At 42.8% G+C, this 23,364-nt stretch overlaps 1 protein-coding gene across 2 annotated transcripts in view; it reads right to left on the bottom strand.

Moving 5' to 3' along the window:
* Window positions 1–7,712, bottom strand: part of Herc3 (HECT and RLD domain containing E3 ubiquitin protein ligase 3) — a 101,817-nt gene extending 94,105 nt beyond the window's left edge. For both annotated transcript variants that reach the window (XM_057764641.1, XM_057764637.1), the window contains exon 1: window positions 7,272–7,712. The gene's annotated coding sequence lies outside the window, so the exon portion shown is untranslated. The remainder of the gene's footprint in view (window positions 1–7,271) is intronic.
* Between the last annotated feature and the right edge of the window lie 15,652 nt (window positions 7,713–23,364).

A 23,364-nucleotide genomic window follows, 5' to 3' on the forward strand; every position in this document is an offset into this window, starting at 1 on the left:
TAAAATCACCCAGCTTTCAGGAAAGAAGTTCAGTGTGTTAAAAAGAGGCCAGGTGGGGGCTGGAGAGATGGTTCAATGGTTAAGAGCATTGCCTGCTCTTCCAAAGGTCCTGAGTTCAATTCCCAGCAACCACATGGTGGCTCACAACCATCTGTAATGAGGTCTGATGCCCTCTTCTGGCCTGCAGACATACACACAGACAGAACATTGTATACATAACAAATAAATATATATATAAAAAGAGGCCAGGTAACTGGGCGTGATGATGCCTGCCTGCAAATCCCAGCATTTGGGAAGCTGAAGCAGAAGGATCGTGAGTTTAAGACAACCCTGGGTAACACAGTGAGACATTGTCTCAAAAGGGGGAGGACCACCCATGCTCTAGCTGAACCCCTAAAGCTGGCTGCTGCCAATGTCCATGAACTTAGCTCAGCCACGGTCTGTGCCATCAGTGAGCATTTTGATATTCCAATTTCTCTCATTCATTTTTCTACATTCATTACCTCTCCTTCGCTCTTAGGGAAGATTCTTTCATTCCTTTCAAAATATACAATTAAAGAATCCGTGAGAGAAGAGAGAAGAACTACTCCCCTGTCCTACACCTCCCGGCCAGCCTTCACTTCCTCCATCACAAAACAAAAGCAGGATGACTTTCAAAGAACAACTTTCCCTGGGGGTCACATATGACACAGTCTCCTTTTCCTCATCTAGTCTTGGTAAAAGACTGACACCAGAACGGCCAAATGAGTCAACTCAGCTCAAGTCCGGAGTTAACCACACTCTAGCTGGGAAGCCTGGAGGAGGAAGCGCAGAGGCCTGGGTCTCTTTCCTTTCTCTCCAAAGGAGGTGGGGGGGGGGGGAGTAACAGAGCTCTATGGAGATGTGTGTGGAAAGGGTCGGTCCTGTCCTGGGTGACCATCAAATGGCCTAGTCCTCCGCTTTCAGCCTCTGCAGACAGAACAGCTGCAGAAGAGACTGAGGTGTCACTCCTCTTCTCCTTGGCTGGGACCAACATCAGCCACGTCCTGCCAAGCCTGCACCAGAGCAAAGCAAAGCTGCCAACACAGCGTCGTTTCATCAGGGCACCTGAGGCTACCAGGGAGCTTTCCGGGTGTTCTTTAGAATCTGGATAGAAAAAGCAGACATCTCTCTCTGCGCTAGTCCTAGTGAGTGCTGAATACAGACCAGCGACCTCCATCTCAACGGTCCTAACATCATGTCCACAGCAGTCTCATAACTGACTCCTACCCCTCTGAAAGTCAAAGGCACCTAAATAATATTCAGAAAGGACTTGTAGCCTCACTTAAAATAATGATAGACTCCCTTTAAAATACGCTCAGCGGTGGATACACGAATGGGGATATATATGCAGGAAAGACCGTGTGCAGGCTTCGGTGTGTTGCAGGTATGCCCCAAATCAAAGCTCCAAATAAACAGACAAAACTCAAAAAAATGCCAGTAACAAAATTCATCCTAATGACATGCTTTATTATTAAAATGTTAGCTACCAGCAAGAGCAGCACAAGAGGCAAGGAGATGTTCAACAAGACATCCACTCCCTTTCTGTGTCTTCCTTATCCTTTACTTTCGTGGGGCCTGGGTCCTCTGCCCCTTTCAGCCATCAGACAAAGCATTTGTGCTCCAGCCCACCGCCTTCTCACCATGATGCCTCCTTCACTATCTGGCACCAGGCTTTGTGAAGCCGGACGAATGAGAGGCTCTCTGGGGGAGCTGTGAGCTGACTTCACAAGACACCCAGCCAGCCTGGCGAGAATTGGAAGAAGGTCTGGTAACACCAGAACAGCCAGAGCACTGACTCACACCTAGTGAGTGTGAACTGTCATTAGTACTTTGGAAAACAAGGTGGCATTTTCTAGTGACGATACGGAGACACGAATAGTGCACAGCACATTCATTTTATCCCTGAGCCTCGGGCCAGACTGTCTAACTCATTAAGAATCTACGGTTCTCCTGCAAGCGCAGAGAGGCAGAGACAGTAAAAGCTGAAAACTTGGAACTTGCAGCAGTGCTGAAATGCTGTGTGCTGGCACTGTCCGCTACAGTGGCTGTGCATTCAAAGTATGGGTAATAAAACGGAAGACCTGACATTTCAATACTATAATACTATTTGATTTTCATTTTAATATATGTGAGCACATTGGCTAACGGCCACCTTACTATACAATGCAGTGAGAAATACATTAATCTAGGCATCACGATACATGGATAACAATTTTATAATTATTAGAAACGCAGGGGTGGGGAGTCGAGTATGGTAGTGAATACCTATAAAGCGCCCCTTGAGAGGATGCTCAGGGCAGAGACAGGGATGCTTTGTGTGACGGCTAAAAGGTAAGCTCACCATCTAGAGAGGCAGAGGATGAGGAGCCAGTGTGGACTTCATGAGACCTGTCTCAAAAGAAACATAAACTATACCACCTGCATCAAACAGAATACTGTACAGAAGTTAAACTAACACTGAGTCTCAGAAACAGTCTTGAGTTACAAAAGGAATCACAATTTTTGCTTCTGTTCTTACATTTCTCAACATACACATCACCTGTTTTGCTTAACAATACAAATATTTCACAATTTAGAAAAAGCTCTGGTAAGGTGTCTTCCACTCCCTAAATCCCCCCTCAGCACCCTGTGCCCACACAGACAAACAGCCTCTATGGAGGATCCAAGCTGCGTCCACCTTTAATGTCTCTTATTCTCAGCAGAAGGCAAGAGCACAGAGTGCCCAGTGAACTGAATCCTGATCTTGGAAAGCCACACTTTCCAGTTTCAACCTGTGCACAGTTATGTTTTCCATGCTGGATGTGGCTGATTGAGTCTCTATTTCTATGTATTTCTCCATTTAAGATAGACCCCTGGGGCTGGAGAGATGGCTCAGTGGTTAAGAGCACTGACTGCTATTCCAGAGGTACTGAGTTCAATTCCCAGCAACCACATGGTGGCTTACGGCCATCTATAATGAGACCTGGTGCCCCCTTCTGGCTTGTGGGCACACATGGAAGGAATGCTGTATACATAATAAATAAATAAATATTAAAAAAAAAAAAAGATAGACCCCTGTGTTTCAGCAGACTGAAAGGGAAATGCCTATTACAATGACACTATCACTAAACAGAGTGGAGCACGATCCCCTGCTTGGGTAAGCAGGCTTTTTCTTTTCCATTGATTGAAAGTGTACACGTACACATATGTGCACAGAAACAGAAGCACACAAATGGCTATAGTTTTACAAAAAGAATCTGGTGCCACCAGACTGTTCAGAGGCATTGGCTTTTCATCTGCAAACTACCAGAGGCCCTAGGTGTGTGATAGCATACCTGATATTTGTATTTTATTTTGCTTTTTGAGACAGGGTCGCTCTGTAGCCCAAGCTGGAATGGAAAACAAGCTGGCATTCACTAGTGTCGATGGAGATATGAACACTGCACAGTGCAGGGATTTTAGTCCCAGGCCTACAGCCAGACTGTCTAAATCAGTAAGAATCTAACTCATTAAGCCCATGCTGGCCTGGCACTCAATATATGGGTCAGACTGGCCTCAAGCTCATGTTAGTTCTCGTGCCCCAGCCTCCCGAGTATGAAAATTAAAGACACAAACTACCACAGCTGGAAAATGGTGGGTTTTTTGTTATTTGGTTTTTTTTTCAGTACTGGGGATCGACCTAGGGGCTATACCAGGATCTAGATCTTCTCCATCATTCTATTCCTGAGTCTTGCAGGTAGTCCAGGTTAGTCACAAACCAAAAACAATCATCCTGCCCTAGCTTCCCTGGGAGAGGTGTAAATCATCATGCCCAGAAGGGTCCTACCATCATGCACATACACACACACACCACAGAGGAGAGACAGACAATCAGACAGACTGACAGACACAAAGACACAGCAAACACACAAATATGTTACAATTGAGAGAATAGAATTCTGGCTTTCCAGGGGAGCTCAAGGTTGTTCATGTCTCCAATTTTAGAGAGCAGACTGTTGTCCTGTGCATAACAGGTGCTCGTGCTGGATAGTTTAATGTCAGCCTGACACAAGGGGAGCCTTAGTTAAGAAAATACCTTCATAAGATCAGGTTGTAGGCTAGCCTGTACGGCATTTTCTCAATTAGTGATTGATGGGGAAGGGAACAGCCCATTGTAGATGGTGCCACTCTGGGCAACTGGTCCTGGATGCTATGAGAAAGCAGGCTGAACAAGTCACAAAGCAACAGTCCCCATGGCCTCTGCATCTGCTCCTGCCTCTAGGTTCCTGCCCTGTTTGAGTTCCTGTCCTGACTTCCTCTGAAAATGAACTGTGATGGGGAAGTATAAGCCAAACAAACCCTGTCCTCCTCCCATCACTTCTGGTCACGGTGCTTCATCACATCAACAGTACCCTAACTAGGACAGGGCTCAAAAGTAATCTCTGAGCAAAGGAACAACAACGCTCACTGTGGCTGCAGACCTAGCCCTGGGTCTAGATCTAAACACTTTATTTAATTCACCCTCTGTCAAGTCAAGGCTCTGGAACAGCCAGAAGTCTTATTATGCACAGCTGGTGGGAGGGTAAGTTGGCAAAACCACTTTAGAAACCTCAAGATTAGCAAGATTAAATCACTTGCCCAAGAACATGTAAATAAGTAGCTGAAATAGAAACTTCCTAAGTCAAAAGGCAGAATTCAAACTTCCTCTACTAGACTACAAGCCATACTCTTTAACACGACACTGAGCCGTGTCCGAAACAAAAGGAAACCAAGCCACAAAAGCAATGCACTCGAATTTTGTTAATATGAGTTTAAAGACAACGCTGTAGATGATCAAAATACATTATAAATCTATAAAAATTTGAAAATAAAACCATTATTACATATGAATTATTATGTATATTAATATTTGCTAATAAAACACTTCAAAGGAAAATGTAAAAGGACATACGTGTGTGCAATAAGTGAGCTCGTATTCACTAAATCATCAGTGATTATACAACCAGAACGTAAGCCAGTCCGAGGAAGAGGAGGAGTGAACAAGTCTCCATAGAATTAACCAGACAGTCCTCCACAATCCTGACTCATGATAAAACCAGCTCACTCACACAGAAACACACACCCTTAGCACCAGCAAGTATCATTTCTGAATGTTTTAAATGTCAAAGAGACCCAGGGTTGTATTGTCAAAGGGACCACCTTACGTTCAAGGCTTACCAATCCATTCAGAAATGGCAGCTGAGAGCTTCTGGACTGAGTGGTTGAGTGGCTGCAAAGCAAGATGCACGGCCGATAATCCAGCACTCAAGAGCAAGGACGCAGGAGGATCGGTTTTAGGTTGGCATCAGCTACAGAGAGAGTTCAAGGCCAGCCTCAGGCACATGAAACCCTGGCTTACAATGAAGGGGTTTAGGGGGAAGAACAAGGAGAAGAGAGGAACAAGAAGCTGATGAAGCACAGCCCAGAAACAAGGTCCCTACTTTCTGGACTCACCTTGTCTCTTCACTGCCTCAAAGTAAAGGGAAGCAGGAAGATGCGTTACTGTCCCTGACCAAGCAGCTAGATCGGTCCGAGCCTTCACCAGCTCTGTGGGTTAGTTTTCCCATTTACACGACCAGAGGGAAAAACTAAGGCTCAGAAAGCTTAAGTTATCTCACCCCTAATCATACATTAGTCATTTGGACTAGAAGCCAGAATGTCCCATCTCAGCACAGGGTGTTATGTTAAAAAATAAATAAAATAAAGAACAGGACTCTGCAAAGTGCTTAAAATACATAGTCTACATAGACCTGGAGTGTACACCTGTAATCTCAGTACTTACGAGGCCAACGCAGGAGGATTACTGAGTTCAACACATACTTGGCTATCGTAAATTAGAAGCCAGTCTACACCTTATAGCACAACTCCATTTCCAAAAGAAAGGTAAGAGTAAACCTTTGAAAATAAGAATACATTAACCACTAGAGATGTAATGTTCCCCAGTGTATCTCAAGAGAGGGGTTTGGTTAAGATAGCCTCAAACCAACCTTGATGAAGTTAAGCATCTTTAACGTGAACTAAAGCCATAAAGAGGACCTTATAAAATTCTGGCCATTTAATAGAAGCAGTAAAAATACTTTCAAGTCATCTCTCATTTAGACTGGACAGAAATTACGGAAAAATAATTCAGTTTTGCTGTTCGTTTGCTTTCCCAGCTAGCTACCTTACTGCAACTCCTACAGTGCACTCTACTTTCTTCTCTCCGTTACTATATCCTCTACGTGCAATACAAGAAGTCCCAGACCGGCACCTCCAGTCACCCAAATAAAGCAAAGGGGAAGCTTGAAGACGTGTTAAGGTCCCTCATCTAGCTATTTTGGTCAGAGTCACCACACAGTCTGTGTTCCTGCATGAGTTTTGGTCATCGTTTCTACCTTCTTCCATCAGATTAGGAGACCACCACTTTTATTTCTGAAACTGGTGCAGAGCCATCTTTTGTCTCCAGCAGGGGCGCTACTTTCATTATTGACAACGATGTTTTTAAGTGATTATACTAATCTTAAGCGATTCAAATGTGTCCCATGTGTCCCGCAGCATGAAATGCAATACCCAAAGACTTCTCCAACACTGTCTGGAACATTTTTGGACTCCTATTTCTTAACACAATGAACGTCAACTACTTACTGAACAAGTCCAACTGGGTAGTAGTGAGCCATGCTTCTATTTTGCTCATGACAGCGGAGTTTTGCATATAATTTGATTCCTGCAGCTTAACTTCTCCAATGGGGTCAAAACTGGAGTATGTAATCCACCTAATTTTGCTTTTCTGATTTATAAAGCTCTCCTTCTCCAAGAAAAGAAAATACCAAAAAGAGCCGCACTGTAATATGCCTCTGAATGTACCAGATTGCTCTCGCCGCATCTAAAAAGGCTAATCCTCGTTTGACTTTCCTTTCTTTCCAGTCTAAAGCTAAAAATCAGTTCACTTTATCAAATTATCAAATGAAAGGGTCTAGAAATAGCTTCCTATTTGTGGAAAGAGCCAGAAGGCACATAAAAATGGAAGATATCATTTGAATCGTCCTCCCCCAAAGCTCCCCGGATGAGATAAATCCCAGCAAAATCCTAGACGTCTTAAGTAAGAATTTAATGTACTTCCTAATGAGGCCGATGTGAACTCTAAAGTAATATAGAATCAGAAACCAGCCTGGAACAGCGAAGTCCAAACACTCGTCCCGGGGGGCCCGGGCTGCACACGCTCACGGCAGCCCCCGGGGCGCGTCTCCCCAGGTTCAGCCCTTCGGTTCACACACCTGCTCCTCGATCCAGCCGTCGGGTCGGCCGCAGCACGCCTGCACCAGAGACCGGGTCTCCGAGCTCCGCCCGCCAGCTGGGTGGGAGGAGCCCGCGTGCAGCCGCAACGCGAATTCCCCTGTCGCCGCGCCGCTCTTCACGCAGGGAGGTCACCGGCGGCCCGCGTCCGAGTCGGGGCGGAGAGGCGCCTCCGCGACGGGGAGCTGCGGGCAACCCAGCGCCCCTCCCCCGCGGGCGCGGCGGGCTCGGTGCCCCAGAGATCGCCGGCACCCGCACGCCCGGTCCTCAGCGCCAACCCCGGCGACCGCAGCCCTCCGTCAGCTCGGGCCACCCCAGCCTCCGGCGTCACAGTATTAATGAAGTTTCCCCGCACTCCCGCGGCCGCAGAATGAGCTGGGAGAACGACTTCCCGCCCGGCCAATGGTGGCGGCGGCAGCGGGGCGGGGCGCGGCGGGTGCGGAGAGGGCGGGGCGACGTCGGGACGGGAGGGGCCCTGGAGGTGATGGGGGCGGGGAGGGGGCGGGACTCGCAGCCAGGAGATGATCGGGAGGGGGCGGGACCCGCGATTGGGAGAGGATCGGGAGGGTGCGGGAGAGACCTAGGATGGAGGAGGTAACTGAGAGGTAGTCAGGTAGTCGTGAGGTTGTGGAACCCGCAGGCGGGAGGTGGTAGGGAGATGACAGGACCCTGGACAGGCTATTGTCGGAGTTACCTTTCCAGGAGTGAAATTGCTTTTCGCTGGCTGGGAAGCCAAGGAGCAATGTCCATTGAAGGGGATTGAGGGGGGATTCTCGACTCAGATTCTTACTATTCATGCAGAGGTGAGAGATAGAGATGGGGGAATGGCATGGTAAGCTGGAGGGTGATTGCCAGGACTATGGTTCCGAACCCAGTGTCACTCAGGGACGAAGGTCTGCGGGGCCGCAGTGGTGCACAGAAAGAGGCGGGACCAGAGAGAAAGGCACACTGCAGGAAACAGAGCTGGAAAGTCACCAGTTCTGAAATCATAAAGCACACCTTTGGTCTAAAACCCCAAAAATGGCGGGGGGGGGGGTAGAAGTTTCAACTCCACTTTCCCAGGTCTCGAAGATGACCTACAATCTTCTTTCTCCCCCAAGGCCACAAATGCTCTCAGACTCGCGCTGGGGCTCCTCTCATCTTCAAATCATCTTTTCAAGAAAATCATATGGCAACATTGAATTAATTCATGTTTCTATCTGCCTTTAATTTGAAACTCTGAACATAGGGCTTTAACCCAAAAGGATGTGCAAAAATCTCAAAGAACTAATTAAAAATGAAGACATGAGCCGCATAGGTGGTTACCAACACCAACTGTTCAGTCCTGAGAGCATATAGCAACAGGAGACACTAAACAGATTCCCCAACCTGCCTTATCCATACACACATAACAATAATAAAGAGGTCGTGAATTTGAGGTGGATACATGAGAGAGGTATGAGGGAGGGCAATGATGGCATTTTATTTTGATTAAATTTTAAAAAGAAAAAATGACCATAAGTGAAAGAAATTTTATAGCCTACATTTCCAAAATAATTCTTCCCGAAACCATTCGGATCACACCGGATCTTCCGTCACCTACTCTAAAATACCTAATAGGCTGACCGACAGAAAAACCATCTCCAGGACTGATATATCCTGAGAGTAAGGCACGGGACTGGTATGTCTCGATTTGGCAAGGCCCTGTTGTATCCTGGGGATAATGCAGTCGTTGCATCTTAACAACAAGGCAATGCTGGTTGCCGACATCGGGAAGACAAGGAAGGACAATCTCCGTTATGGGGTAACTAAGATCATAGAAGACAAGGTTTCCTAAACTTTCTCCACTTACAACCCCTCGTTACCCCCAAATTTTTACATATAGATATGTAAAGAAGGTGTTGAGACCATTAGAAAAATGATTCTTTTTTTATCATACAGTTTTACCATTTGTTAAAGAGGACAAAGTTAGCACACTAGAGAAATGGGTGTGTTCGTTTATTTTACCTAAGGAATTAAAGCTTGCTGAATACATGTTACTTTGGGACAGAGAACAACTTCAATGTTTTTTAGAATTAGACACTCTAATTCTATAGCCTCAATGTTGAGAAAGCTACTTCACATAAATATATAATAAAAATGTCATAGGTATGTTTAAGGTCATTTTATGAGAAATTATTCTGATCTCAAGTCAAAATTTATTGAATGATTTTTTTTAAATGAACCTCAAGTCAGCAACTAAATTACACTCTCCCACAATCCAATCCAGAGAAACACTAATTTAATACTAACTTGCTCAGGAATGGCAGTAAGTAGATACCAACTTTTTGTTGTCCATATTAAACCATATGATTCTATAAGAGCAGAAAACTATGTGTACAGTAAAAAAAATGTAATTCATTACACAGTAGTCTCAAACCTGAGCTTTGGGTGTTTAAGGCAGTGTCTGCTGACGATGAGTTAGGTATGATGTTATGCTTCCTGGTATGACAATCTGTGCAGTGAAAGTACATTACTGTGTGTTCAAAACAAAAAGTCAGCGAGGTATGAAATTGCCCTGTGGGGACAGGCGGCTGCCAGGAACATCGCTTACTCACTGCCTCCCGACTTAATTTCTGGTCACTGCACATTTAGAAATGACAAAATTTTTTGTGACCCTTATATTCGGTGATGTGATTTCATATGAGATTGTGAACCATGGTTTAAAAAAAAAAAGCATTACAAACCTTTGAAATTTGGATCACGAAAGCTGCTTTTGGAAACACTGGAAGCAAAAGTAATCACTCATTTTCCAGATGTGTAGCAGTGTCAGAAAAGCTAAGTGTGCTACAGAGACATAAATGCAAGTTAGAAATGATACCACTAGTAAGAGCAGAGAACATGGCCAATGAGCACCTAAGGCAGACAAGTGCCTGATCCCATTTCTTTTGTCAAATACAAAGTTCATAATAATCTCAATTTTGGTTGGCATATTTAGCCTATGGATCTAGTCGGTTTTGTGTAAAATTTCACATTGAAGAGAAAAGTTGGTTATCAAAGACTCAAACCTAGAGGTGAGGTAGAAGTGATGTCTATATAACCACAGTACTGTAAACTTCTTTTTAAAATGCCCCAAACTTGAGGAACTTTATTACATGTGGAACAGTGAAAAGACTTTATTTTCACTTCTTTTGAAAAGAAATTATTATTATTATTTTTTTTTTTTTTTTTTTTTTTTTTTTTGGTTTTTTCGAGACAGGGTTTCTCTGTGGCTTTGGAGCCTGTCCTGGAACTAGCTCTTGTAGACCAGGCTGGTCTCGAACTCACAGAGATCCGCCTGCCTCTGCCTCCCGAGTGCTGGGATTAAAGGCGTGCGCCACCACCGCCCGGCTAAAAGAAATTATTTTCTTATTTTTAATTGTGCATGTATTTCTGTGTGTAATTCCTGATAGTTTTCTTTTTCTTTTTTTCTTTCTTTCTTTTTCTTTTTTTGCCTGCTTTAAAAACAAAGACAAAATAAAACATAAGCACCCCCAGAAAAACAGATACTGTCTATTCGTCCTTACATGTGGATCCTAGCTCAGGTTCACATGTTCAAGTTGGAGTGTCCGTGGAGGCCAGAAAGTTTGAGGGCCTGTGAGAGGAGGGAAGGAAAGAAGCCTTTAGTGAAGAAGAGATTCTGGAACACATAATACATGAAAGTAAAGGAAAATAGTAGGAGGTGGGATGATTTGAGTGGAGGAGGCAAGGAAAATGTGGGAGAGAGGGATAACAAAATCTAAAGATGCATGTAAAAAAACTTGATGGAAATCCACTTCTTTGTAAGCTGATAGAATATAAAGGGAGTCTGAATAGAGCTGCCCTGCAAGTGTGGGTGGTGCTACTCCCAGAAACCATAGGTTAGTCAGTGAAACTCCAAGGCCTGAGATCCCTCCTCATGGGCTGATCAGGGAGGCTCCAGAGAACCCCAAAACAATACAGGTTATTCCATTGCTCTTGGTTACCTCAGAACTGGGTGATAATACTCTACTCCTGATAATACCCTGTTGCTGAAGATACCACACATTTTACTGCCAGGACATACAAAAATCAAACTGGAAGCTTCCTTCCTGCTGGTTAGTTTTCAGAGTGCCAGATGATCTTAACCAGGAGAAGACCCTGCATATTCCAATATCAACAGCCAAGAAAGATGTGCCCACCGGTACAGCAGTGGCGTGAATGTTATTGGGATGAGGTGACCAACAACTTTCCCATGAGATATGGGGCCTACCTCACAGGAAGACATTTATTCCTGCTATTGTAAGCCTGGTCAAGAAGTTGAGCTTAAGTAGTCATAGGCCTTCAGGGGAACCTACTGCTATTGTTTTGCCAAGTGATCCTGTCAAACTGTGTTATAAACGGTCTGGTTGAGATGAGAAGTGTCCCTATAGTCTCAGGCATTTGACTACTTCATTTCCAATTAGTGCCACCATTTGGGGAGATTTAGGAGATGGAGCCTTTCTGGAAGAAGTATGGCATGTGGTATGAGCTTTGAAAGCTTAAAGCCTCACCTGCTTCCAGTTTACTCTCTGTGCTTCGATGTTGGGAGCACAGCAAAAAGGTTCTTTGTCCCACAGATCTCCAAGGAGACAAGAAACGTTAAGCACCCAGGATAGCCTTTCCAAGAGCAAAAATGGAAAACCTGTTTTTCCATTCAGGAAACTGGAAATTGGCAGTGATTAATAGCCTGGCAATCTGCATTATCTGTTGGTCCAGGCCGTATCAAGCTCCTACAACCAGAACTGGAGGTAGTTAGTAATCTAAATGACCTTGATAGCCAGAAGCTTCCCAAAGCTCCAACAACCAGGACCAGCAGTGGCTAATAGCCCAAATGACCGCTATGTTTTCTGTATGACCAAGACCGGGCCAGATCCTTCCCTAGGGGCCCTAGCTATACAGGGCAGCCTATCTCTATAACCCAACTTCTTGGAAGAAATGACATGTACCCTGAGTCAAGTTTCAATATAATTATGCTTCCTTGTGCATCATGTTTGTATTTCACAAGGAAACTTTTTTTATCTAAATTATACTGGACTTAAATATATTAAGAATAAGCCACCTGATATCAGACTCCCTGAAGTCTTGATCCAGGTTGATGAAGTTTATCTGAACTGAGTTTTCCTTCTCATCTTTTCATTAGTCACTGCCCTGCAATAGCCACCTTCAGGGTTCTCCTCACATTGGGATTACAGTAAGGGATGTACATTCTCAGCATGTTGCTCCAGCTACCGTGACAGGCACTTGCTGCCCTGTTTCCACAGCATGACCTCTAACTCTGCCTCAGGCTTTCTATTGTTGTGAAGAGACACCATGACCACGGCAACTCTTATAAAGGAAAATATTTAATTGTGTGGCTTACAGTTCAGTGGTTCAGACCATTATCATCATGGCAGGACATGGTGGCAAGTAGGCAGACATGGTGCTGGAGAGGCAGCTGAGATTTCTATATCTTGTTCTGACAACAGAAAGTAAACAGAAACACTAGATGTGCCTTGAACATATATGAGACCTCAAAGCCTGCCTCCATGGGGACACACTTCCTCCAACAAGGTCATACCTACTCCAACAATGTCATACCTCCAAGTAGTGGCACTCCCTTTGGGGGTAATTTCTTTCCAGTTTCCACAAACCCTGTGGAATCACAAGCCCAAATAAACTCTTTGTTCTCTAAATTGCTTTTGGTCGTTGTGTTTTATTACAGCTATAGAAACTCTAACTGAGACACTTATGCAGGCTAATTTTTAAGTCAACTTGATATAAACTACAGACAGCTGAGAGAAGAGATCCTCAACTGAGGAAATTCTTCCCTAAGATCAGGGGTTGCTGTAGGCAACCCCGTAGGTTATTTTCTTGATTGGTGATTGATAGGGAGAAGGCCAAGTCCATTGTGAGTGGTGCCACCATTGGTCAGGTGGTCCTGGTTTCTGTAAGAAAGCAGGTTGAGTAAGTCATAAAGAGAAAGTCAGTAAGCAACACTTCTCTATGGTCTCTAATTCAGTTCCTGCCTCCAGGTTCCCATTCCGTTGAGTTTCTGCCTTGGTATCCTTCAATATAGACTGTGACTCTGATACAGTTAAGTCAAATAAACCTAAACCCTGACGGGTCTAAAGGAAATTCCATGTCCACAAATTCTGGCAGATGGACAAAAGCCAGCATTCCTCAGGAGCTCGGGAAGCCAGAATCCCTCTACCAAAGGAGCTACTTACCTTACCAGTGACAGTATCTGTGGTGCCTATTAGTATATCAAAGCACATGCTGGCCTCCATTCTTCTTCAGTATTTCAAGTACCTGTTAGAAAGTAGAGAAACAATGCTGGCATCTTGGCTCTTCTCAGCTCTTCTCATCACTAACTCCCAAACTTCTCCCAGCTCAGGAGCTTCCCTACCCCAATCTCAACTCTCATTATAACCCTGCTATTTGGCTATGCACTCCCTTGGTCCTCTCTTTCTCTTCTTCCCTTACTCTCTCCATCTCTCTTTCCTCTGGTCTGCTGACCACTTCAGTCTCTTCCTTTTCATCTCTGCTCTGAACTCTTCCAAATGCTTACACAAAAATCTCCCTTCCATATCTACAGTAAAAACCCTCCCCTTAACCATACCCTGGAGGGGTCATCTTGTCAATTTAGACAAACCCTCTCCTCCCCAAGTTTCTTCTGCTCAGGTGTTTCGTCGCAGCATTAAAAACCTAGCTAAGACATAATGAGAGAGTGGGCTGTTGCTGGAAGAACCACGTTGCTTGTGTTGAGGAACGTGGAAGACTTTGGAACTTTAAACAAAGAAGTTAGTTGAACACTGTCCTCAGAGCCATTCTAGTAAGAGCTTGGAAGAAAACTGTAGTAAGGACAGCAATGGGGTCTGTGGAGGTCCAGCTCAAGAGGCTTCAGAGGGGAGTCCATTAGCAACTGGCCTAGAGGCCATTCTTGTGATATGCTGGCAAAGAAGGTGGCCTCTTTCAACCTCATTCTAAGAATTTGCCTGAGGCTAAATTAAAAAGTCCTAAGCTCTTATTTATGGGAAGAGCTTTCAAGAAAGCCTAATTGACCCTGTCAAGTGGTTCTTCTGATGAATAAAATTATGTTTTAATTTTAAATTGCTGTGCTTAAGAGACCTATAAAACAAAAATGCCTCTAACCCGTAAGCACCACTTGCCCAAGGACAGGTATCTTCCTGGGGGACTATTGCTCATGTAAGATAATAAGCCACGTGTTTTCGTTTCTGTAAACAAGCTTGGTTACCCTAACTGCACAGGATGTACTTGACCATTTGTAGGTCGGAGATGTGTAGGCAGGAAGTAAGTCAGGATGTATGTTTCCCCAAATTGGATGAAGCAAGAAATACATAGTCTTGCGAGTTTGGCCTTTATACGTCTCTGACTAATGTAATTCAGGGCCATACTCTGGAAATACCAAGTATGGACCTGACCAGTATCTATTTGCTTTTTTCAAATTTGGCTTGCTTCAAATTTGGCTCAGAAATTATGGCATTAAGTCTTATTCCCACTCAGTGAGATTAACATTATTAGTGATCACTCTTATGCAGATCTGCAGTGACAAAGACCAAGGAGGACCGAAAGAAATACAGACTACACAGTTTGGAGAGGAAAAGGGCTGTTAGCAAGCTTAATGTTACATACAGCCTTGGCTTGTGCTGGGAGAGAGGATGCCATTGTTAAGGAGATTAAGGAAAGGCTAGCTCTGCACTGGACAAGGGAAGGGTGCCCTTGTGGTAAGAAGCCCCCTCCACACCTGACCAGCCAAGCCCCCACCTTCTAAAATAAAAAGGCCTAGCGAGTCTTCTGCTCTTAGCAAGCAACTGAATACAAAAACTGATTCAAGGTTCTGGCTATTACAAACAATACTGCTATGAACATAGTTGAGCATATACTTTTGTTGTATGATAGGGCATCTCTTGGGTATATTCCCAAGAGTGGTATTGCTGGGTCCAGGGGTAGGTTGATCCCAAATTTCCTGAGAAACCGCCACACTGCTTTCCAAAGTGGTTGCACAAGTTTGCAGTCCCACCAGCAATGGATGAGTGTACCCCTTTCTCCACAACCTCTCCAGCAGAGGCTATCATTGGTGATTTTTATTTTAGCCATTCTGACAGGTGTAAGATGGTATCTTAATGTTGTCTTGATTTGCATTTCCCTGATCGCTAAGGAAGTTGAGCATGATCTTAAGTGTCTTTTGGCCATTTGAACTTCTTCTGTGGAGAATTCTCTGTTCAGCTCAGTGCCCCATTTTATAATTGGGTTGATTTGCCTTTTATGGTCTAGTTTCTTGAGTTCTTTATATATTTTGGAGATCAGACCTTTGTCAGTTGCGGGGTTGGTGAAGATCTTCTCCCAGTCAATGGGTTGCCTTTTTGTCTTAGTGACAGTGTCCTTTGCTTTACAGAAGCTTCTCAGTCTCAGGAGGTCCCATTTGTTCAATGATGCCCTTAGTGTCTGTGCTGCTGGGGTTATACGTAGGAAGTGGTCTCCTGTGCCCATGTGTTGTAGAGTACTTCCCATTTTCTCTTCTATCAGGTTCAGTGTGTTCAGACTGATATTGAGGTCTTTAATCCATTTGGACTTGAGTTTTGAGCATGGTGATAGATATGGATCTATTTTCATTCTTCTACAGATTGACATCCAGTTTTGCCAGCATAATTTGTTGAAGATGCTCTCTTTTTTCCATTGTATACTTTTAGCTCCTTTGTCGAAAATCAGGTGTTCAAAGGTTTGTGGGCTAAAGTCAGGGTTTTCTATTTGATTTCATTGGTCGACTTCTCTGTTTTTATGCCAATACCAAGCTCTTTTCAATACTGTAGCTCTGTAATAGAGTTTGAAGTCAGGGATGGTAATGCCTCCAGATGATCCTTTATTGTATAAGATTGTTTTGGCTATCCTGGGCATTGTTTGTAATAGCCAGAACCTGGAAACAACCTAGATGCCCTTCAATGGAAGAATGGATGAAGAAAGTATGGAATATATACATATTAGAGTACTACTCAGCAGTAAAAAACAATGAGTTCTTAAATTTAGCATACAAATGGATGGAAATAGAAAACACTATCCTGAGTGAGGTAAGCCAGACCCAAAAAGAGGAACATGGGATGTACTCACTCATATTTGGTTTCTAGCCGTAAATAAAGGACATTTAGCCTATAATTCCTGATCCTAGAGAAGCTAAATAAGAAGGTGAACCCAAAGAAAAACATATAAGCATCCTCCGGAATATTAACCTTCATCAGGTGATGAAAGGAGACAGAGACAGAGACCCACATTGGAGCACCGGACTGAAATCTCAAGGTCCAAATCAGGAGCAGAAGGAGAGAGAGCACGAGCAAGGAACTCAGGACCGCGAGGGGTGCATCCACACACTGAGACAATGGGGATGTTCTATCAGGAACTCACCAAGGCCACCTGGCTGGGGTCTGAAAAAGCATGGGATAAAACCGGACTTGCTGAACATAGTGGACAATGAGGACTACTGAGAACTCAAGAACAATCGCAATGGGTTTTTGATCCTACTGCACGTACTGACTTTGTGGGAGCCTAGGCAGTTTGGATGCTCACCTTACTAGACCTGGATGGAGGTGGGTGTTCCTTAAACTTCCCACAGGGCAGGGAACCTGATTGCTCTTTGGGCTGATGAGGGAGGGAGACTTGATTGGGGGAGGGGGAGGGAAATGGGAGGCAGTGGCGGGGAAGAGGCAGAAATCTTTAAGAAATAAAATAAATAAATAAATAAATCAAAAAACCAAAAACTGATTCAAATGTCACTCAAGGGCCTAGGAGTCATCCCAAATGGCAGCTGAACTTGGCTGTGTTGTCCACAGGATGCTGGCTTTGAAGTCAGAGAGTAAAGGATTATGGGATCTTTCTTAGCAACATAAAAGTAACTAATACATTAAGAATTTCTGTTTATACCCACAGATAGGAACTTCTGTTTGTAGTGACTCATAACTGGCCAAAGTGTTGAGAGTGACTGTTGATCACTCAGCTCAGCTCATGATACACAGAACATGTGTATCACAACCCCTTCCCCAGTCAAGGCTGAAGGGACTTCAGAGAAGAAGGTCTGAAAAGTTGCAGGAGCTGGAGGATAGAGAGGAGCCGGCCAAGTTCTGTATTCTGGGTGTAGCATAGCCTTTGTTCTTGTGAACACAGCAGCTATGACTGTCTGCACAAGGCCTGCATGAGATGGTGCCGTCAACAATCCAGCACAGGTGGGTGAGAGACTCTTGGGCCCCAGTTCATGGCTGCTGAGACACAGGGAGTTGTTCTTCTTAAGTGGCATGGTCGTTGTTGCCTATGCACCAGTAAATAACCCCACATCAATGTTCATGTAATCAACCCTATTTAAATAGTGTGTCATTAAAAATAAAAAACAAGGCATGAAAGTAAGAAGGGGACTTGGGCAAGAGAGGAATACAGAGGAGTGGAAAGAGTGATAAAGGGTAATAAAGGGAGAACTTGATCAAAATATATTATATAGATACATGAAATTCTCAAAGAATAGATTTTAAATTTTAATGAAAATTATTGGATGTAGAAATTTTGCTTTTCTTTTTACAAATGCATGCTTACTATATAAAATACATTAAGTTCACTTAAGAAAAAAAGGTAAAATAAATTGCTGCTTTATCAACTGCATTTAATTCTTAATAGTCTGGCATCAAGGACAGGAATATAGCTCAATATTGCCTGCTTAATAACCTGGAATTCTCAAAAACATATAAGTATAATTTTAAAGTTTATTTTATTCAAAATATTTTTGTTGTTTTCTAAATATGACAACATAATTGAACATTTTGTTGTCGTCGTCATTATTGTTTGAGGCAGAGAGTCATTTAGCCCAGGCTAACCTCAAAATTTATATATAACCAGGAATGGCCTTGAACTATATCTTCCTGCCTCTACCTCTCAAGCGCTAGGATTTACAGGTATAAGACAGCAGGTCTAGCTACTCTGCTTGCTTACTTGTTTATATTTTTTTTTGAGATAGGATGCCACTATACTCCAGACCAGTCATGAAATTCACCAGAACCAAAGATGACTTGAAATGGCTGCCCCTCCAAACTTCACCACCTCTGCCCTGGGATGATAGATAGGGTGGGCATGCACCTCCACAGTTCCGTTTGGTTGTTCGTTGAGACAATCTTTTGTATTCCTGGGTGGCTTCAAATTCCTTATGTAGCTGAGGCTGGCCTTGAATTTCCAATCCTCCAGTCTTCCAGTCTGTGTCTCCCAAGTGTTAGAATCACAGACACATACCACCATGCTTGACTTGAACCTTTTTAATAAGATTAAGTAATAATCTATGAAATTACTTTAAACAACTGCATGCTGTCTGACAAAATGAATATATTGCCATTTCTTTCTGGCACATGTTTAAATTATTTTTAGATAATTGCCATTATAGACAATTGTGCAACAGAGACTAATGTGTGTTCATGAGAATAGCTTCCTCAGAATGGGAAAGATGGCTCAGTGGTCAAGAGCATTGGCTACTCTTCAAGAGGACCCAGGTTCAATTCCCAGCACCAACATGGCAGCTCACAACTGTCTGTAACTCCAGTTCCAGGGCATTGGCCACCTTTACACCAACGCACATAAAATCAAGTTAAATAAATTAAAAAAAAAAAAAAAGAATAGCTTCCTTAAAGCAGAATGGCTGGATTAGGGTAGGTAGTCTCTATGTTCTTATAATAGCTTTCTTAAAGAAGAATGGCTGGGTTAGGGTGGGTAGGCTCTACATTCTTGTAACTTGTCAAGTTTCAAAGGCTGCACCTACCAAATACAGCACCCAAATAATACAGCACCCAGCAGTAATTTAAAAAAAAATTCCTTCTATCACAGTAATTTCATAGATCAGTTTAAATCTTTATCAAAATAGACGTGAAATAAACAAAAATAAATCCAATAAGTCTTGCAGTAAAAAATATGACAACATTAATCATTAGTTTAGGCAATATATTTCTACCTACTTTTTTTAAAAAAAATTTAACGACAAACTTAAACTTTTATGATTATATTTGTCAGTACAAAATTCTGTTTTATGTTGTTTTCCCCAGCTCTCCCACACATTTGCCAAAAATAAAAGCTCCAGAAAGGAAGTTCTGTGCAAATTCAGACTGTTGTTGGCCTTTGTAATTTTTAGTACATATGCAGCAGGCAGTACCAATGAGCTGGTGGGTCACCAAGTTCCAGACAAAGCATCAGCATTTGTTCTCAGCAATAGAATGACAGCCAGAGAAGAAAGCATTTCATTCTGCACTTCTAAAAAAATAAAAAAATGACAAATAAAAAGAATAAGTAAATCTTTAAAAAGCAAGAGAACAAGAGTTAAGTGTGCATTGTGGTCTATCCACCTTCATTCATCACCTTGCTGTATGAGTCCGTGCTTCCTAAGCTCTACAGAAAAGCAACTTTGCTGGGCAGTCATAGGTAGACACAGTCTTTGAGTTTGCCATAGTCTGGATGTTTGGTTCAGATTCATGCTGAAATCCTAAGGCCCAGAGTGACAGTGATAAAATGATGGATGGTCTCTGGAAGGTGCTTAGATGATGAGAGTAGAGGCCTCATAACTGGAATTAATGCCGTTATGAAAGAAACCCTGGAGGAGCTAGCTATTCCCCTCATCCATATGAGGATGCAAGCAGGAACCACCTGTAACCCAGGAAACAGGTCCTCACTGATCCCCAAATCTACTGAAATCGTTCGACTTTTCAACCTCTAGAACTATTACATATATATATATTATATATATATATATAATTGACTTATATATCATATATATATATACATATTTAATGTTTTTCAAGACAGGTTTTCTTAGTAGCTATGGAGCCAGTCCTGGAACTCTCTCTGTAGACCAGTCTAGCTTTGAACTCACAAAGGTCCGCCTGCTTCACCCTCCCAAGCACTGGGATTAAAGTCATGCACCACCACCACCTGGCTTAGATTTCTATTTTTAAGCTACCCAAGGCACGATATTTTGTTAAAGAACACCAAAGAAAATAAAAACCTGCCCTTTAGGTGCAAAACCGTACCATTTCATCCAAGCATCTTGAGGTAACTGGAAAAAGATATAAGATAGGTGTCTCAGTCCACTGTGTGCCTCTTTAGTATGAATCTCACAGACTCGTTAAGTACTGAAATTTACTGGCTCACATTCCTGAAGCCAGGAAAATCTGGTCTCCAAGAACTGGCATTTGGCAATGGCCTCCTGCTGTATGGTAGAAAAACAGAGAGAAGTGTGCTGCATCGCATAAGACAGAAAAAAAAAGCAAAGTGTGTAATAAGAGGAGCGGGCTGCATCCCGCCGCCCAGCTAGCTTAACCCCCGAAATAACCACACAGAAATTGTATTAATTAAATTACTGCTTGGCCCATAAGCTCTAGCCTCTTATTGGCCAACTCCTACATCCCAATTGAACCCATTTCTATTAATGTGTATTGCCACTTGACTGTGGCTTACCGACTTGAGTCTAACCAGCGTCCGTCTCAGGCAGGAGAACCATGGTGTCTGCCACACTGCCCTTCTTCCCAGCATCCAGTTCTCTTTTCCATGCCTACCTAAGCTCTTCCCTTTCAAAAGGCCAAGGCAGTTTCTTTATTCAATCAATGAAAGCAACACAAATACAGAAGGACCTTCTACACCAAAAGTGGGCCCAAATTAACTCTTTGTTAGCCTTTTACCTGTAGCCTAGTTACCTCAAAAAAGTCTCTCTCTCTCTCTCTCTCTCTCTCTCTCTCTCTCTCTCTCTCTCTCTCTCTCTCTCTCTCTTCTCTCTCTCTTCTTTTTTCAATTTTTTTCCAATTTTTTTTTTTTTTTAAGTTTTCTGAGACAGGGTTTCTCTGTAGCTTTGGAGCCTGTCCTGGAACTAGCTCTTATAGACCAGTTGGCCTTGAACTCACAGAGATCCACCTGTCTCTGCCTCCCAAGTGTTGGTATTAAAGGCATGGGCTACCACCACCTGGTTCTCTCTCTCTCTCTCTCTCTCTCTCTCTCTCTCTCTCTCTCTCTCTCTCTCTCTCCCCTATCTTGTAGGTCACAAACGGTGACACCAGATGGTTTCCTCAATCACTATCTGTGGTGGTTTAAAAGAAAATGACCCCCAAAGGGAGAGGCACTATAAGGAGGTGTGGCCTTGTTGAAGGAAGTGTTTCACTCTTTTTTTTTTTTTTTTTTTTTTTTTTGGTTTTTCGAGACAGGGTTTCTCTGTGGCTCTGGAGCCTGTCCTGGAACTAGCTCTTGTAGACCAGGATGGTCTCGAACTCACAGAGATCCGCCTGCCTCTGCCTCCCAAGTGCTGGGATTAAAGGCGTGCGCCACCACCGCCCGGCAAAGCTCTTAACCACTGAGTTATCTCTCCAGCTCTAAGTGTTTCACTCTTGTGGGTGGGCTTCGAGGTCTCTTTTACTCAAGCTTCCCTCGGTGTGGCTGTCAATCAACTTCCTATTGCATGCAAGATGTAGCTCTCTCAGTACCAGCACCACATCTACCTGCAGGTTGCCATGCTCCCCACTGTGATGACACTGGGCTGGACCTCTGAAACTGTAAGCCACCACCCCGGTTAAATGCTTTCTTTATAAGAGTTGCTGTGGTCATGGTGTCTCTTCAAATTCTGTAGGTCTTTGAAGAAAATTTACCTATCTAAATATATTTGTTTAACCTTGAAAACATACCTAACATGGCTACTAGTTTGATTATTATACTATCTATATTATATATTATATTATTGACTAACTACTAATCTCTATTTTTAAATTACACATTATATTTTTAAATGAGCAACATAAGTACATGCATACAGTGTAACAAAAATAACTAAATTTGTATCAACAGACCAAAATCCATACCAATATAAAAATATTTTGAGATTAATAGTTGGTTTTTTTGGATTAAAGTAGATTTAATAATCTACACTTTTATCTCATCATTTCTATACTATATCCCCCTTTTTTCTTCAAAAAGAAATCCTTGAATCTAACTTCTTTGTTTAGCTTTTTTCCTGACCACAACCAATAACAACTTGTATCCAACCCCCCAATGTCAAACACTCATAATCTATTGATCCACCACCCACCCCACCTCTTAAGAAAGTGGGTGTTTTCTCTAAACAGCTTCCTATTGTCTGGAGGTGCTGACTTTTTTTGACAGACCCTGAGAAAATCAACATAATTAAGTCCTGGTTGGAGTAGTCTTTGAGGCTGGAACATCTCAGTCAGAAACCTAGAAGCTGATCTGAATGCAGAATTCTGAGGAAACGCCAAGAGAGGCTCTTGGAGATGCTGGATCACCTGGGTTATCCATTTTTATTGATCTATGATTCCCTTGCTCTGAAAACACATAAACTTTCAAAGGTAACATATGCATCTGCATTAGTAAAAGTATGGACTGTGCATTGTATACAAATCAGTTGAAGATGATTTTTATTTTATAATTGAGCAGGTGAAATATATGTCACCTGTCCTGTAAGGGTTTTTTTTTTTTAAGGTTTATTTCTTTATGTTTGTAGCCAGGGTGTGCAGAGGGTCTCCTCTGATCAAACCTGATCTTCTTTGACCCTGAACAAATTCACAGCCTTTATTTATTTATTTATTTATTTATTTATTTATTTATTTATTTATTTATTTATTTGAACAAAAGCACAACTCTTACCCAAAGCAACACAGCTTTTGATTTCCATTTTGAAATAAAGACACTTTTTAAATAAATAGGTTGGTTTAATCCAGCAGCCTTCACAATCTAATGTCTCTCAGCAGCTGTTGTTCCTTTATCAGCAATCAAAAAATTTTAAGTCAGTGCAACACCATACAGAATCCGGACTCCCTGTGTATTTCCCATCTTTACATGTCTTTTTTCTCTTATATCACTGTACTCTTTCTTTAAAGATTTTATTGTCAGTTTTAAAAACTCTTCTTTATGACTGCTTTACCCTTTCCCTTTCTTTCTTAAGTCTATGTACATTTTTTAAATACACTGTAACCTATTTAGAATTTTTTCCATCTGTAGCTGAGTCTTAAACTGCTATGTCAGCTGCCTGCATGGTTCTGCTTAGCGCATGGTGCTGGCAGTTGGATCTAC

This window comes from Chionomys nivalis, chromosome 1 (assembly GCF_950005125.1).
Source record: "Chionomys nivalis chromosome 1, mChiNiv1.1, whole genome shotgun sequence".
In the NCBI taxonomy this organism is placed as follows: domain Eukaryota; kingdom Metazoa; phylum Chordata; class Mammalia; order Rodentia; family Cricetidae; genus Chionomys; species Chionomys nivalis.